This window comes from Pteropus medius, unplaced genomic scaffold, assembly GCF_902729225.1.
Source record: "Pteropus medius unplaced genomic scaffold, Ma_sr-lr_union100, whole genome shotgun sequence".
Taxonomy (NCBI): domain Eukaryota; kingdom Metazoa; phylum Chordata; class Mammalia; order Chiroptera; family Pteropodidae; genus Pteropus; species Pteropus medius.
In genome coordinates this window covers 6214240-6228721 of record NW_024346667.1, presented here as the reverse complement: position 1 = coordinate 6228721, position 14482 = coordinate 6214240, and the positions used below count along the sequence as shown (strand labels likewise).

At 33.8% G+C, this 14482-nt stretch overlaps 1 protein-coding gene across 4 annotated transcripts in view; it reads right to left on the bottom strand.

Annotated features, from left to right (window-relative positions):
• FBXW7 (F-box and WD repeat domain containing 7) overlaps positions 1–14482 on the bottom strand; it is a 173601-nt gene that overhangs the window by 123511 nt on the left and 35608 nt on the right. For 2 of the 4 annotated variants that reach the window (XM_039875953.1, XM_039875954.1), the window contains exon 2: positions 9451–9498. The exons of 1 other annotated variant lie outside the window; for it this stretch is intronic. The gene's annotated coding sequence lies outside the window, so the exon portion shown is untranslated. Of the gene's footprint in view, positions 1–1318; positions 1338–9450; positions 9499–14482 lie in introns of those variants that run through there. One more of the 4 variants, XM_039875952.1, reaches the window with a different exon arrangement.

Here is a 14482-nt window from a genome sequence, read left to right as displayed (position 1 = left end):
AATGGAAAACAAATTGTGCTATATCCCCCAAATGTAATACTATCCCATAATAAAAGGGAACAAGTATTCAAAGTTCACTCGACAATATAGATGTATCTCAAATTTACTGAGCTGGGGAAAGAAGACAGTAAAAAGAGGAGACATACTGTATTCTACTTAAATAACATTCAAGAAAATACAAATCAACCTTAATAAAAGTAAAATTAGTGGTCCCTGGAAAGGGGTTGGAGGAGAGGAAGGAACTAGTTACAAGCAGGCTTCTAGGGGTGATGTATATATATATTCATTATGTTGAATGTGGTGGTGTCATGAGTATATAAGTATGTTAAAACTCATCAAATTATGCATAAATTTATTTCAATAAAAGTAAATTTTTTTAAATTTAAAAATTAGAATATGAAAATGAAGCAGAGAAATTAAAATCTGAAACCTATTTCTCTGGTAGAATCCTAATAAACAGTCTGAGACCAAAGAATCCCAAAGACAACGCAAAAGATAAAAGAATCAAAGATGTTACATTGATACTGTAGTATAATTGAATATATATATTGGCCCCAGTTCCTAGCACAGAGTTTCAGAAACCCTTGGAGTATCTGTTATTACTCATCCTCTGACACCAACTAGGTGTCCTACAATTCAATTCAATTCTGACACTAACCAGAGTAACTGTCAGAATGTACAAGTTAAAGGAAGAATCCTTCAATTCCGACACTCTTTTTCAGAGCTCCTATCAGCCATACCTGAATTTATGCTGATGAGGTAACTCATGGTGATATCTAGATAGCTTCAGGATGGGGATGGTCACCAGAAAAACTTTCAACCCCACCTCTCAAACTCCAGAGAGGGGAGAGGGGCTAGAGACTGAGTTTAATCACAAAGTCTATGATTTAGTCAATCATCCCCATATATTGAAAGCTCGATAAAAACACTGAACATGAAGGCTCAAAGAGATCTTCCCGGTTGGTGGCCACACCCGGATGGTGGAGGGAGGTATGCATGGACCTCACGAGGAGGGGCAATGAAACTTGTGTGCTGCACCACCCCCAGCCCACCTCTTGCCCTGTTCCTCTCTTTGATTTGGCTGTATCTGAATTGTATCCTTTAAAATAAAAGTATAATCCTAAGCATAGGGTTTTCAATGAGTTCTGTGAATCATTCTAGCAAATTATCCAACATGAAAGGTACTAGAAACATCTGAATTTGCAGCCAGTTCAGATAGAAGTGCAGGTTGCCAGGGACGCCTCTTGTGGCTGGCATCTGAAATAAAGGCAGTCTTGCTGGGAACTTTGTCCTTTACCTTGAGGAATATGATACTTACTATGGATAGTTCGTGTCCGAACTGAATTGATTTTATAGGGCACCCAGCAGCTGTCAGAATTAGTAGGAACATAGACATTAACTGTGGAATTTAAAAAAGACTTCTGGTTAGAAGGGTGAGGAAAAAGAGTGCTGGTACTCAGTTTCCAATAGGTTTCTCCACCACCCATCTTCCCCAAGCCCACAAAAAAGAGAAAGTTCAGGAAACTTTTGTAATTTGATGTTTAAAGTAAATTTTCTAAGGAGATTGACACAGTAGTCAAAAATAAACTATATTAGTGATGAGGCAGATTTACTTTCACCTAAGAGAGTTTCTAATAAATTTTTAATGAGCCTTTTGACATTTTTAACTCTCAAAAGGTAAAAGATATGTATCAACTCATTCCACTAAAAAGAACCACCCAGATGTGCAGGATCCAGCATAGCACAGAGATACTGTTAGAAAATCAACACATCTGGGCTCCAGGTCAGACAATTCTCGGTCGGTAAGCTATCATTTCATAAAGATTCATTTGCTTATTTTAAAATGACAGCATAATAATTTCATGCTAGATTGCTATCATCATCCCATTTCTTTGTAAACCAGCTCCATTAAGATTGAACTTATTTCTAACTGGGAAGAACTACCTACGGTATGAATTTGACAAGAAACTAGGGCAACAGAGACAGACAGACAGACAGAGACAGAGAAAGAGAGAGAGAGGACGGGTGGGTGCTTGTAACTGGGGAACCACCCAGCCTATGCTCAGTCACTTCTATGGGTCACAGGAAAGTTTTAGGATGTGATGGGAGACAGATAAACAATTCAATCTTTTCCACTTTGTAACCAATACAGCCCCAACACAGCCAGACAACCACAAGTAAAATGTTACCCAACTGGTGTGATCTAACTTATGGAAATTAGGACCTAGTTACTTCCTCTCTGCATATTCACTCCAAGGTGCAATGAACTGGACACAAAAGAAAGGTAAGTGGTATTCTCAACTAAGTTACTAGTCAAAATGGTACACCAGTTCAGACTACAACATGACTTTATTACATAAAACAGCATTCGATCTATCACTAGTGCTAACAGAAAAATAGTCAAGCCAGAGAAATGATGTCAGTATCATATTATTTTCAAAACTATCAGCACTTCCATTTTTTCCAATTGAGCTGACTCTATAGGGAAACAAAGCCCATTTTTTTATACTAGTTCCTGCCTAGTAATCAAGATGGTATCATTACTTTATCTCCTTAGGGCAAATAAGGTACTATAGTACCATAGCCAAATTAACTATAAGAGTAGCTAAAACAAGCAAAGAGCAAACCTAACAGTCATTCCCAAGATTCCTTTTGTAGAAAGATTAATTCAAATCAATGGGGCATCATATCAGGCAGAATGTGCTCAATATTCATACAGCAGTGGTTCCAAACCAGGGGCAGGGCAGGAAGTATAGTACAGTCGATACACTAATTTTCTTTGTACTACAAACTACAGGAAGTAATGCTTTACAAATCCCCAATAACACCTGCTGCCTGCCTGTGGATAATAATAGGTATGGGTAGGGGGTGGGTGAAAACTTCTTCTATATCTATAAAAGGAGAATAATGGTTTTAATGGGCTTTAGAGGAGGGGAAAGAAGGGAATCTGGAGGGTGGAGGAAATCTGGGGCACTAACATGTCTACTTCCAAAAGTCAGGGATGCGTTAAACTGTAAACTCTCTCCAATGGCATCACTGTATAATAACTGAGGTTCAAACTGGAAATTCGAAGTTATCAAAAAATAAAACCATGGTCATGATATGCTTTTAAAAAAGCAAGGTGTATAATATATTATTAAAATTGTTTCCAAAAAAATTGTAATTGTTTTACTATCCACAAGATATTCTATAGAATTTATATTTCATCATAAGATTTTTAAACATATAGGAGCTAGAATTGCTATTTTCCATAACAAACAGATTCAGACACATCAGAAATCCTCAAAAGCAAGGTCTGGGGATCTACTATATATAAGTATATATTATTTATAAATAAAAGTATACTATACTTACTCTGAGTTAAAGAAGTAGCCAGTCACTCATGGCAAGTAACAATACTAAACAAACAGAAAATTTTTAGTTTATACCATTAACAGTGTAAGATAGTGATATTCAACCATTTTCCCCCAATAGAACCCTTTCCAAGTGAATCCTCAATTCCTTTAGAATTGCTTATAATAGCAGTGGCCGACGAAAAAGTCTGTTTGTTTATCTCTTCGATGGTTCTCTTGCTTCCAGGATTTCCCTCAGCAAATTTCCGGCTGCTTGGCTAGCCCTACCTTCTGCCCTATGCCACTGGAACTACAGGAGGCTGAGGCACATCCAAAGACAAGAAAGTCACGGACATACAATTTTTACACACTCAAGTTGCAGGCGTTAAAGGGTGACATCTCAGCTAGCCCTTGCCTCTTTTTGGTCATTTTCCACTGCTTTTAAATAGTTGGAGTTTTTCTTTCAATATTTTAACCAGATTTTATAATTGTTATCTGATGTATGTTCACTCAACGACTTTACTGGCATCACTGCATCATTACCAGATGTCAGAATCTCAAAACTCTGTTAATGTTGATCGAAAACTTTTCACACCCTTGATTTCCATTCCTTCCACCAAATCAGGCCCTTCATCTCATCACACAAGAATGTAAAGTACTATCACCGTTCAGTCTTCTCTCACATAACTCACAGTACCCTAAGAGTAACTTCTTGCGTGATGCTGCTTTTGTCATTAGAAAGCATTTTTGTATGAAAACCAGGAAAGATGTAATCAGAATTCTAATTTTAGCTTTCAATTCCACCACCACCTGTGAAACTATAAGCAAATCGCAATCTCTGTGATTCTTACTTCTACCATCTGCAGATAAGAACATCATCTGCCTCATTAGTTAAGCTTAGGACTAAAATATGATAACTAACAAGTGTAGGTAAGAGTTCATCACAGATGTTACAGGGCTCATGACATAAGAACAGGTGAATGGTTAACATCAATACCTAAAAAAAGAACTGAACGTATTGGGAGACTCAGATAACGAGTTCATTTATTGATTCAAAAACCATTTATTGCGTTCCAATGATATATCAAGCATCATACAAGGCAAAATTTTCAGCTTGAGAAATAACAGGGTGCTGAGGGCATAATGACTGAGATAAAGCAGGTAATGAAGGAAAATGTGGCATTTGTGTTAATTTACATAATGAATATAGAGACCATCTCCTAGAAATATAATGAGGAGGAACAAAGAGCAAAGCTTCAATCCAGTCTCTACTTAAGGGAAAAGCAATGAAGGAAAAAGCAATAACAGACGAGATCGGGCGCGTTCAGGGTGGTACGGCCATAGACAGGAAAAAGCAATAACAAAGAAAATAAACATTTAGTTGGAGAGACAGTAGAAAAGCCATTAAAGTACAGTGTTACAGAAGACAAGGAAGTAATGTTAAGCAGCAGCAAAATACCGAAGGCTTAAAAAGGTAGGGCAGGATAAGAAATGAAAAGACACAGATTTAGCAACTGAAACTCAGTCTTATCTTGGAGGTGATACAGAGCATTTTAACATCAGCCTAACCAATGCCTGTCTCCCTGGTTTTGTGAGGAAAGTGGTTTACTTTCACTTGAGGAAGCAGAACACTAGGAGAAACAATAGTCAAACTGCAGAAGGTGGTTGAGTAAGATTTAAGATTTAAGAAATTGGACACTTAGAGTCCACTATAAATCAAATGAGCTTGGTGATAATGGGAAGGATAGGAAGAATAGAAGTAAGGCATTTTTCAAGATTAAGTGTGATAAAGCGGAGAACCCAGCTTAGAACATAGGCGAGAGAAGAATACAGAAAACAGCAAGGTTCCAGTGAAGGAAAAAAGGGATACGATTAAGAATATAGATGTTAGTTTTCTAAAGTAATAAAAACATCTTATTCTTTGATTAAAGACAGACTGAGGAAAGAAAATATATGATACATGAAGTGAAAAAGGAGTAAGAAAAATAGGGATAGGACTGATTATTTGAAGACAGTGGAAAGATTCTAAGTAACTAAAATGCGGAATGATATAAATTTTTTTAAAAAGATAAGGACTACAAAGAAGCGCTGAGGTTAAACTAGCGGGGTGGGGAATGTGAATATATACTAGGAACCTCTCAAGACAGTAAACTGACATAACTCTAGCAAAGCTAGGCAGTCTATAAACAGCGAACAAAACAGAAGAAATGAACAGTTGTAATTATTTAGATTAACAGACTGAGAAATTTGTGAAGAAAGATCAGGAGAACGGAAATCTTGAGTATTAATAAGAATAAAATTGAGATGGCTACTAGACCGAATGTGGGAGTTAATCTGAATTACGTTTTTCATTTTAAAAGTGAGTTCTGATGGAAAAAGCTTTTAGGAAAACTTCCCTGCATGATGTGGTTACAAGAGTAGCAGCATTGGCAGCAAAGAGAGCCAATACTACTGTGCAATGGTTTTCAGACATTTGTGCAAAAAGAGTGTGAGATTTAGAATACTCCAAGTCCAGCGGAGCTTTCCTGAGTAAGATTAGTAAATAGTGAAAGACCATTCTGAGGAAGAACAGAGTAATCGTTCTGTCCATACAACCCTGACCAATATCTCCACGGTGTTTTACAGATCAGCAGAGTAGCAAACTCTAGGACGTGTGCTGAGAAGCTGCTACCTATAGTATAAGGCAGCTCCTATTGAAAAGTTAGTGACAAATTAGTGGTTTAACTAAAGGGTAATCCTTCTTACCCATGTGAGAAAAAGGAGTCTCTACTATTAAACCCCCATTTCAAATATAAATACTCAGAGAATTAATATATACTCAATTATTAAACATTAAGCACACAGAACAAGAGAAGGAAAAGGGGAAAGAATAATGCACAAAAGCCATTTTGCTTTAATTCAGCCATAAACAGCATCAAAATCCTCTTAATCACATTTGACTTATACCATAGGAGGACGTAACTCACTCAACTAAATCTTTTCCTTACTTTTTATCACAATGGAAAATTTAACACCATCGTGAATGACATAACGTCAGTTTTTATTTCCTTTTTCGCTGCAAAATGTCCATGGATAGTATAACACCCACCACAGAAACACTGATGTGAAGAACAACAGCACCCTTCAGATGGGCACTTAAATGATCGTTAACCAATAAATACTACGATCTAAATTCAACTAACAAAAAGAGTATCAATAATTTCAGCTCTATTAAATTTAATTAAAATAGACTTTTGGTTATTTGAAGTTAACATAGTATATTGTTAGAAAATATAAAAGGTACAAACAAAAGTAAATTTCCCTAATAAAAATACTTTAATTACACTATATTACAGCCCCTTTGCCCTTACATAGAAAACCAATGCTACTAAGCGTGGTGCCATTCCACTGTTACATGTCATTTCTCTAATAAATTAAATTAGACATTATAGGTCACTATATTCTGAAATATGCCTTCAATAGATAAAAGAAGCCACATAATGATTTAAAAAAAGATAGGGAACTAAAATGGTCCCATGAAAATTAAAAGACATATGCTCAATAAAGCAGAGAAAAATATACATAGTCCATATATATATTTTGTAGGTTTACGAAAACATTGAAATATTATTGCCTACAAATAACGTGCACAAGATTAAAATCATTAAGATAACAAGAACTGTTAATACTCTTAGCCTAAAAAGCAATGATTTTATTAAGGCATAAAATCAAATATGCAGTAAGTGCCGTAGAAACTAAAGTATTAAGTTCTTCTCCAATCCGAAACACTAAACATGAATTCAGAAGACTAATATCAATAAACATGTCACACATAGCTAACATTTTCATGGTAACACATGGGATCAGAACACAATGTTTTGCTTAAAACAATTAGCTGAGGAATCCAAGCACAAATACAAGGATAATTGCTTCCTTTGGGCTTTAGCTGTCAAACACAGGAAATACCAATGCTTTATAGTCCTGTGATAATTAAAATCTTGTCACAGACCTAGACTATCAATGAATATTTAAAAGTAAATTTGTAATCTGACACCAAAGGCATAACAATAAAAGAAAAAACAGATAATTTGGACTTCATTGAAATTAAAATTCTTGTGTTTCATAAACACCAGAAAGAAACTGAAAAGATAATCCACAGAATGGAAGAAAGTATTGACAAATCATATATCTCATAAGGGACTAGTTACCAGAATATATAAAGAATGCTTACAATTCAACAATAAAAAGACAACCCAATTAAAAAATGGGCAAAAGGTTTGAACATTTCTCCAAAGAACATATATAAATGGTCAATAAGCACATGAAATAACACTCATCATTAGTCATTATAGGAATGAAAATCAAAACCACAATGAAATACCACTTCACATCTATACAGATGGTGAAAACCCACAAAAGAGAGACAATAACGAGGGTCAATGAAGGTGTGGAGTAACTGGAACCCTCGTACGCTACTGGCGGAACTGTAAAACAGCAGCCATTTTGACAGTTCTTCAGAGTTAAACAGTTACCATATTACCCTGCAATTCCACCCCTATAAGAATATACCCAAAAGTGAAAACATATATCCACACAAAAGCTTATACAAAAATATTCATTGCAGAATCATTACTAATAGCCAAAAAGTAGATACAACCCATCATCTGATGAATGGATAAACAAAATATGATATAGAAAGGAATATTTCTATATCATTCATAAAAATGAATGATACATGCTACAATATGGGTAAACCTTGAAAATATTGTGTTAAGTGAAAGAAGTCAAATACAAAAGAACAAATATTGTATGATTCCGTTTTAAATAAAATGTCTAGAACAGACAAATCCATAGAAGCTAAGAGTCATATTAGCGATTGCCTAGGGCGTGAGGGGTGGGAAGATTGAAGAAAAATGGGTAGTTATTGCTAATAGATAAAGAGGGTTTTTTTAAGGGGTACAGGGGCAGGGGGAGTGAAAGTGTCTTAAAATTAGATAGTGATTAGTGTAAAACTTCAAATATACTAAAAATCATTAAATTGTACACTTAGGGATGACTTTTCTGGTATGTGAACTATCAAGAAAGCAGTCACTAAACATAAATAAATTTGCACAAATGAAATATATGTCATATACATATACAATGCAAAGATGATTACTTCCCTCAAACTAACTTAAATATATGTATAATTGGGGGAATGACAGTAAGTTACTCTTTTCTACTTAATATATCTCCAAAATCGCTTATCACACTTTAAAGGAATAAAACTTTAAGAAATTTTTGTAATATCATTTGCTTCTAAAAATGTTACTTGATAAATATATAGTAAGCAGACTAATATAATTGTTGAATATTTAAGCATCAACTATGATTATAAGAAACATCACTTGGTTGAATATTTATTGTCTAAAACACATTAAAAGTATAATAAAAGAAATCAACATTTATTGTTAAACTTTTCGTGAATCTAGTTAATTTCCCTTAACTAATAAATGTATTTATTCTTAAAATAAATACTATATAGTTCAAGTAAAACACATTGAGATTAACTCTCCTACTTTTACTCAAAAATAAAAAAGTAACAGCCTTATCTAGTGAAGTCATAAGGTATGAAATTCTTAACTACAGACACCTATCAAATTTATACTATAAAGTTATTACAAAGAAACTGGAATAGCCTAGATAGAAAACAGCACAGGGCCTGACCAGTTGCTGGTCTTCATGTTGATTTATTGTGGTGAACAGGACCTAATGCAAGGAGAAGTGAAGTAATGAACGGCTAAAAAGAAATTAGTACTAGTTATCGACAGCTAATATAGAAAAGTATTACCAAAATCTTACTTGGGGAAAATCCTGTTTCATTCACAAAGTATTAGCATTCCTGCTAATAAGACTATTTATTTCCCTGAACTCTTATAAGACTTAGGCTGCACACTGAAAGAATTTTCTGGACACAATATGTAGAAAGAATCAGAAGATCAGAATAAGTATAAAGAGAAGAAATTCCCGTGCCAGGTAAAAATTAAAAGAAATATAAATTATAACTGTAATTTGCAGAGTACTGCAAATGGCATTAATGTAACATACACGTAAACTTAAGTAACAAGCAAAGTATTTAACATGAAGAGTATGTACTTACCAAATATTTAGATAGCCTTTTAAAAATTCTGCTGATGGTTGAGACTCCCTAAATAAAAAATAAAAAAAATAAGAAGAAAAATTTTCAACTTCAGAAGTTAACTCTACTCTGTAAAATCTACCCAAGAACCTCATTTACATGAGAGCAATTTGTTTTTTCTTTATTAACACTTTAAAACCCAAATCACATGCTGAAACTCTGGCATGATAAATACAAAACAATTTTTTTCCTAATCTTATAAATAATTGAAATTTTATAAGTAATACATGGAAAGCTAATGAATTATTAGGATATTGGCAACATTTACTAGACTACAAAAGAGTTAGCTCTATATTAAATCAGATTTTTAAAATTACAGACCAACACGACAGCATACTAACAATGTCTTAGAGAAGCATTCATATGTTAAATTCTTGGCCACCAACATACAAAGTCAGACTCTGCATTCTGGTATCTAGTTATCATCGCTGAAGTGGCACCTAACTATAGTGTCTACAAAGTTAAAGTAGAGCCAATGAAGTAGAAAGATATTTTACAAAGTATTTATTCTATTTTTATTTGAAAATTAACATAAAGAAGCATTTTAAAATCCACTCTGTGTACTACAATTTAAAAATATTTTAACCACAATAAAAAATGTATAAAGTAAAATTAATTTTACTTTTCACTTAGTTATAAATATTATAATAAACATAGTATATATCCTTTCAGTCAAGTCTCGTCAAAATAACCTTCAAAATAAAGTTCGAAAATTCTAGAATAAAGCACTAAATATTATAGAGCTCTTACTGTTTGTCAAGCAAACTGCTCAGGACTTGAAAAAAGTTATACACACTTTTTCTTAATCACCTCATTTACTCCCCTACTTTATAGATAAAACAGACAAGGCTTATAGAGATCAAGTCACATACTTAATATAGTAGCTGCCTTTCACTGCACAATCCAATGCTTTATGTCACCATAATCTGACTCCTCAAAAACAAAATAAGACAGAACATGACATAACATAAAAAGTAAAATTGATTGCCTCTTTTAAAGTCAGAAAAAAAGATATTCTTAAATTATCCTTTTAAGGAATCATGAAAATAAAAAATCATCCATCTTAACTAGCAGAAAATGTTGCCATACTCACAATTACAATACTGTATATTAAAATAAAATTAAAATGTTTTCTTATGAAAAGCCATACTAATAGATTTTCTATTGCTACTACTGTTAAAACAAAATCAATCAAATGAATTACATTCATCTGAAAGCCATGGAAAAAAGAGGAAGAAAAAAGTATATTAGAGACTTAAACAACAGTTTCAAACTATAAAGCTTCTACAAGATGACAGGAAAATATCATCATGACTTTGAGGTAAGCAAAGACTTTTTAAGACACAAAAATCAACGCAACAAATTGGACTTCATCAGCATTAAACAGTTGTGTTCTTTAAAAAGTGAAAATGAAAGCTACAGAATAGGAGAAAATATTTTCGATGCCCATATCCAACAAAGAAATCATACATAAAATATTTTTTAAAAAAACAACCTGAAATTACCAAGAAAAAGCAAAGCCAATTTTAAAGATAAGCCAAACAAAACCTCACAAAAGATCATTTCAAAAGCAATAAGCATTGAAAAGTTACTCAGTAGTCATAAGGAAAACACAGATAGCACAATTAGATACTATACCCACCAAACTGCCTAGTTTTTACCTAAAAACCAGACAGTACCAAGCATACGCAAGAAGGTGCAACAACTGGCCTTCTCATACACTGCAGGTCAACATGTAAACTGGTATAACCAGTATGGAAAACTACTTCTAAGTATCTACTCAAGGTGAGAATATACAAAACCAATGACTAAGTAATATCACTCCTGGGTACAATCAATAGAAATGTGTATATATGTGCACAAAAAGCTATGTATAAGATTTATCATAACAGCATTATTTAAAGAGCCCCAAACTGTACATAACCCAAATGTCTGTCAGCAGCAGAAGAGAGAAATAGGCTAGTATATTCCTACAATGAGATCCTAAAGCACAGTGAAAAAGAGTAAACTAATGCCACACACAAATTAGGATACATCCCACAACCACAATGCTGTGTGAATAAAGCCAGGAGTCGGAGGAAGGAATATATATATACACACATGCATACATATATATATACACATACACATATATACATATGTGTATGTATATGTATTTTTAATGGGTTCTGCAAACTTTAATGAGCTTTGCAAGCAATACTAGGCTCTGCAAATCCCAAGAAACTTTACAAGTAGAAGCAAGCTTTGAGGTTAGTGATGAGTTCTGCATTCATGCCAGGTTCTATTTTTATTAAATACGAAAACAAGCCACACTACTTTCTGATCACAAAGTCAGAACAGTAGTTACCTTTGGAATAAAGGGGTTATTTGACTGGGACAAGACATAGAGAGGAACTGACATCTTGATCTAGGTTATAGCTACAAAAGTGTGTTCACTTTTTAAAAGTTCATTAACATAGAAAAGTTCATCAATACTTTCTGTACATAAATTATACTGCAATTATTTTTTTTTTTTAAAGATGAAAAATTGTGTTATGTGCCGTTGAGTCAGCTCTGGCTCGTGGCAATGAATGAGTGATGTCCAATGTCCTGTCCTCAACAGCCCTGCTCAGCTCCTACAGACTCATGCCTATGACTTCTTTCACGGAGTCAATTCAGATGAAAAATTAGTTTTCAGTAAAATAACGTCAGGTCATCATACTAATGATACACATAACTCACTAATTTGAAAATCTGAATTTCTTAGCCATGTATTTCAATTTATTTCTATTGAAGCAATAAAGGTAAATTATATATGTCTGGTCATTTGTATTAATAAATTTTAAGAATAGTTTCAATGTCAATATAAATTTTTCTAGAAAGAGATTCCTTACAATTTTCTATTAATAGCAGAGAAAGTTTTAAATAAAATCTTGCTAATGCCTGTTCTACACAGTTTCAAGTTAGGTTTACAAATGTGTAATTTTACACACATGTTAAAATTATTAATAGCTAACTCAGAAACTGATTTCAAAACTAATCAGATGGCCAATCCAGGCATTCATAAAAACTTTAGGGCAAATTATTTGGCCCTCTTACTTAGAAAAATCTTAGGACTTTTTAAAACCAATATCCTCCTTTTGAAGAAACACCTTACAAATAAATACTCTTACATATCTAAAAAATTAGGTCAATATTTACAATGGCACCTTCTTTATTCAAAATATAAAGTTCTATCTGTATTTCCTGTTATTCATTTTTCCATTATATTTACCTAATAACTATGTTTTCCTAAATCTAACCAACTTCGTTTGCTCTCTCTAAATTAAATAACATCATTATTTAATCAGATTTGAAAACTTTTATCCCAATGGAAAACTGCATTGTTACTCACAACAACCTATTATCTAGAGCTGCGGGACTTTTTTATGTTGTATAAGTCTCTAAGGCAACGGTCAGAGGCACAGGATGGCACAGGCCCCAATAGGTCAGTTCCCTGAACAATTCCCAGAAGTCAAGCATCCTTTGAATCAAATTGACTTTAAACAACTCATCAAAATCTTACAATAACTTTCCTCAGTCTTGTATTGTTTTATACTTAAGAGTCTGGCCTGGTAGAGATCTCTCCAAACCTCCGATCAGCCAGGAACTATCATCAGGGTTCTACTTGAAGGTAGCCAACCATTTGGTTGTGGTTCTGAGATAAGACAGACAAGCAACAATTTCACAAAACCAATTTTTAAATCAGTCTAACCACCCCAACTCCACACCCAGTCCCCAAGCCAGACAGGCTACTAACTTCTTCTAATTCAGGTATCTATCTGTCTTTCTAAATGGCATATTTTCATCAAGAATAACTTAAAATTTACAGTTCCTACTTTGGACAACTTTTATATGAACAAAATTTTCAATTTGACAGGCACCTTATAACAAAAAGGGGAAAAAATCCTCCCTCATGAGAAGTTTGTCTTATCTTCCTAAAAGAGAAAGAGCAACTTCCTGAATTTAAGGGAGACCTCTCAAGAGGTCGCATATCTCAGCAAAATAAGACAAATACTAGGAGAAGGACTAGGATCATAGTTTAGGGTCCACTATGAAGCTGAGAGCTCACAGACCCCATCTCAAATCTGTAGGCTTATTTTCTAATAAGCCTACAGAACTAGACGTAGACTTATTAGAAAAATTACCTAACTTTATGATTTCTAGTAATACGAAAGATCCCAGAGAGAACGATAAGGATGAACAGTCTTCCCCCAAAACAAAAGATATACAATGAAGTCAGTGACTGCACACTGTTCATTCAGCAATAAGTGTAATAAAGATTGCTCACGAATTATAACCATGAAAATATTGATATTTGAAAATCTATCATCTTTAAATAGTGTTAATGATATGTTTTCCTAGGATACTCTTATTTTGTTGTTTTCTAATTTTGGAGATGGAAAAGTTAAATCTAGACTGGTGAAGAATATAAAAAATGCCAGGTCTCAGCCAGCTAGTCAAGAGTTCTAAGTAGTTACACAGATAATCAGATCTTGAATTATCTGGAACAAAGCATTACAGATCATTTCTCAGATTACGCATCACTCATTCAATTTGGCCTAATTACAATATTTCACAAATTAACCCAGTGCAAAACAACAGATTATCCCCACCTTATACAGAACTAAATCCTATTATTTTATCTTTCAAATGTCTTCGAATATCTTTACATCATCATAATTTTTTAAAAGATGTAAATTGTTTACTTTAAAAATCTCATGCTGCATTTCTCTTTCCTTAACAAAGAAGGTACAGCATTCAGTATTCATCCTCTTAGGCATCTTACCTGATTGCTATACAACTGCAAAGGAATGCTTACACAATGCCTCAAATGGTTTGAAAGGAATCCCTCAAAGTTCCCGATGACATTCTCAGACACCACCACCAAGTTTGAAAAGCAAATTCACGGTACTTTCAAAATATCTGATTGTCCCAGGTGTTAAAACACAGCAAAATGTAAATTTCAATACAA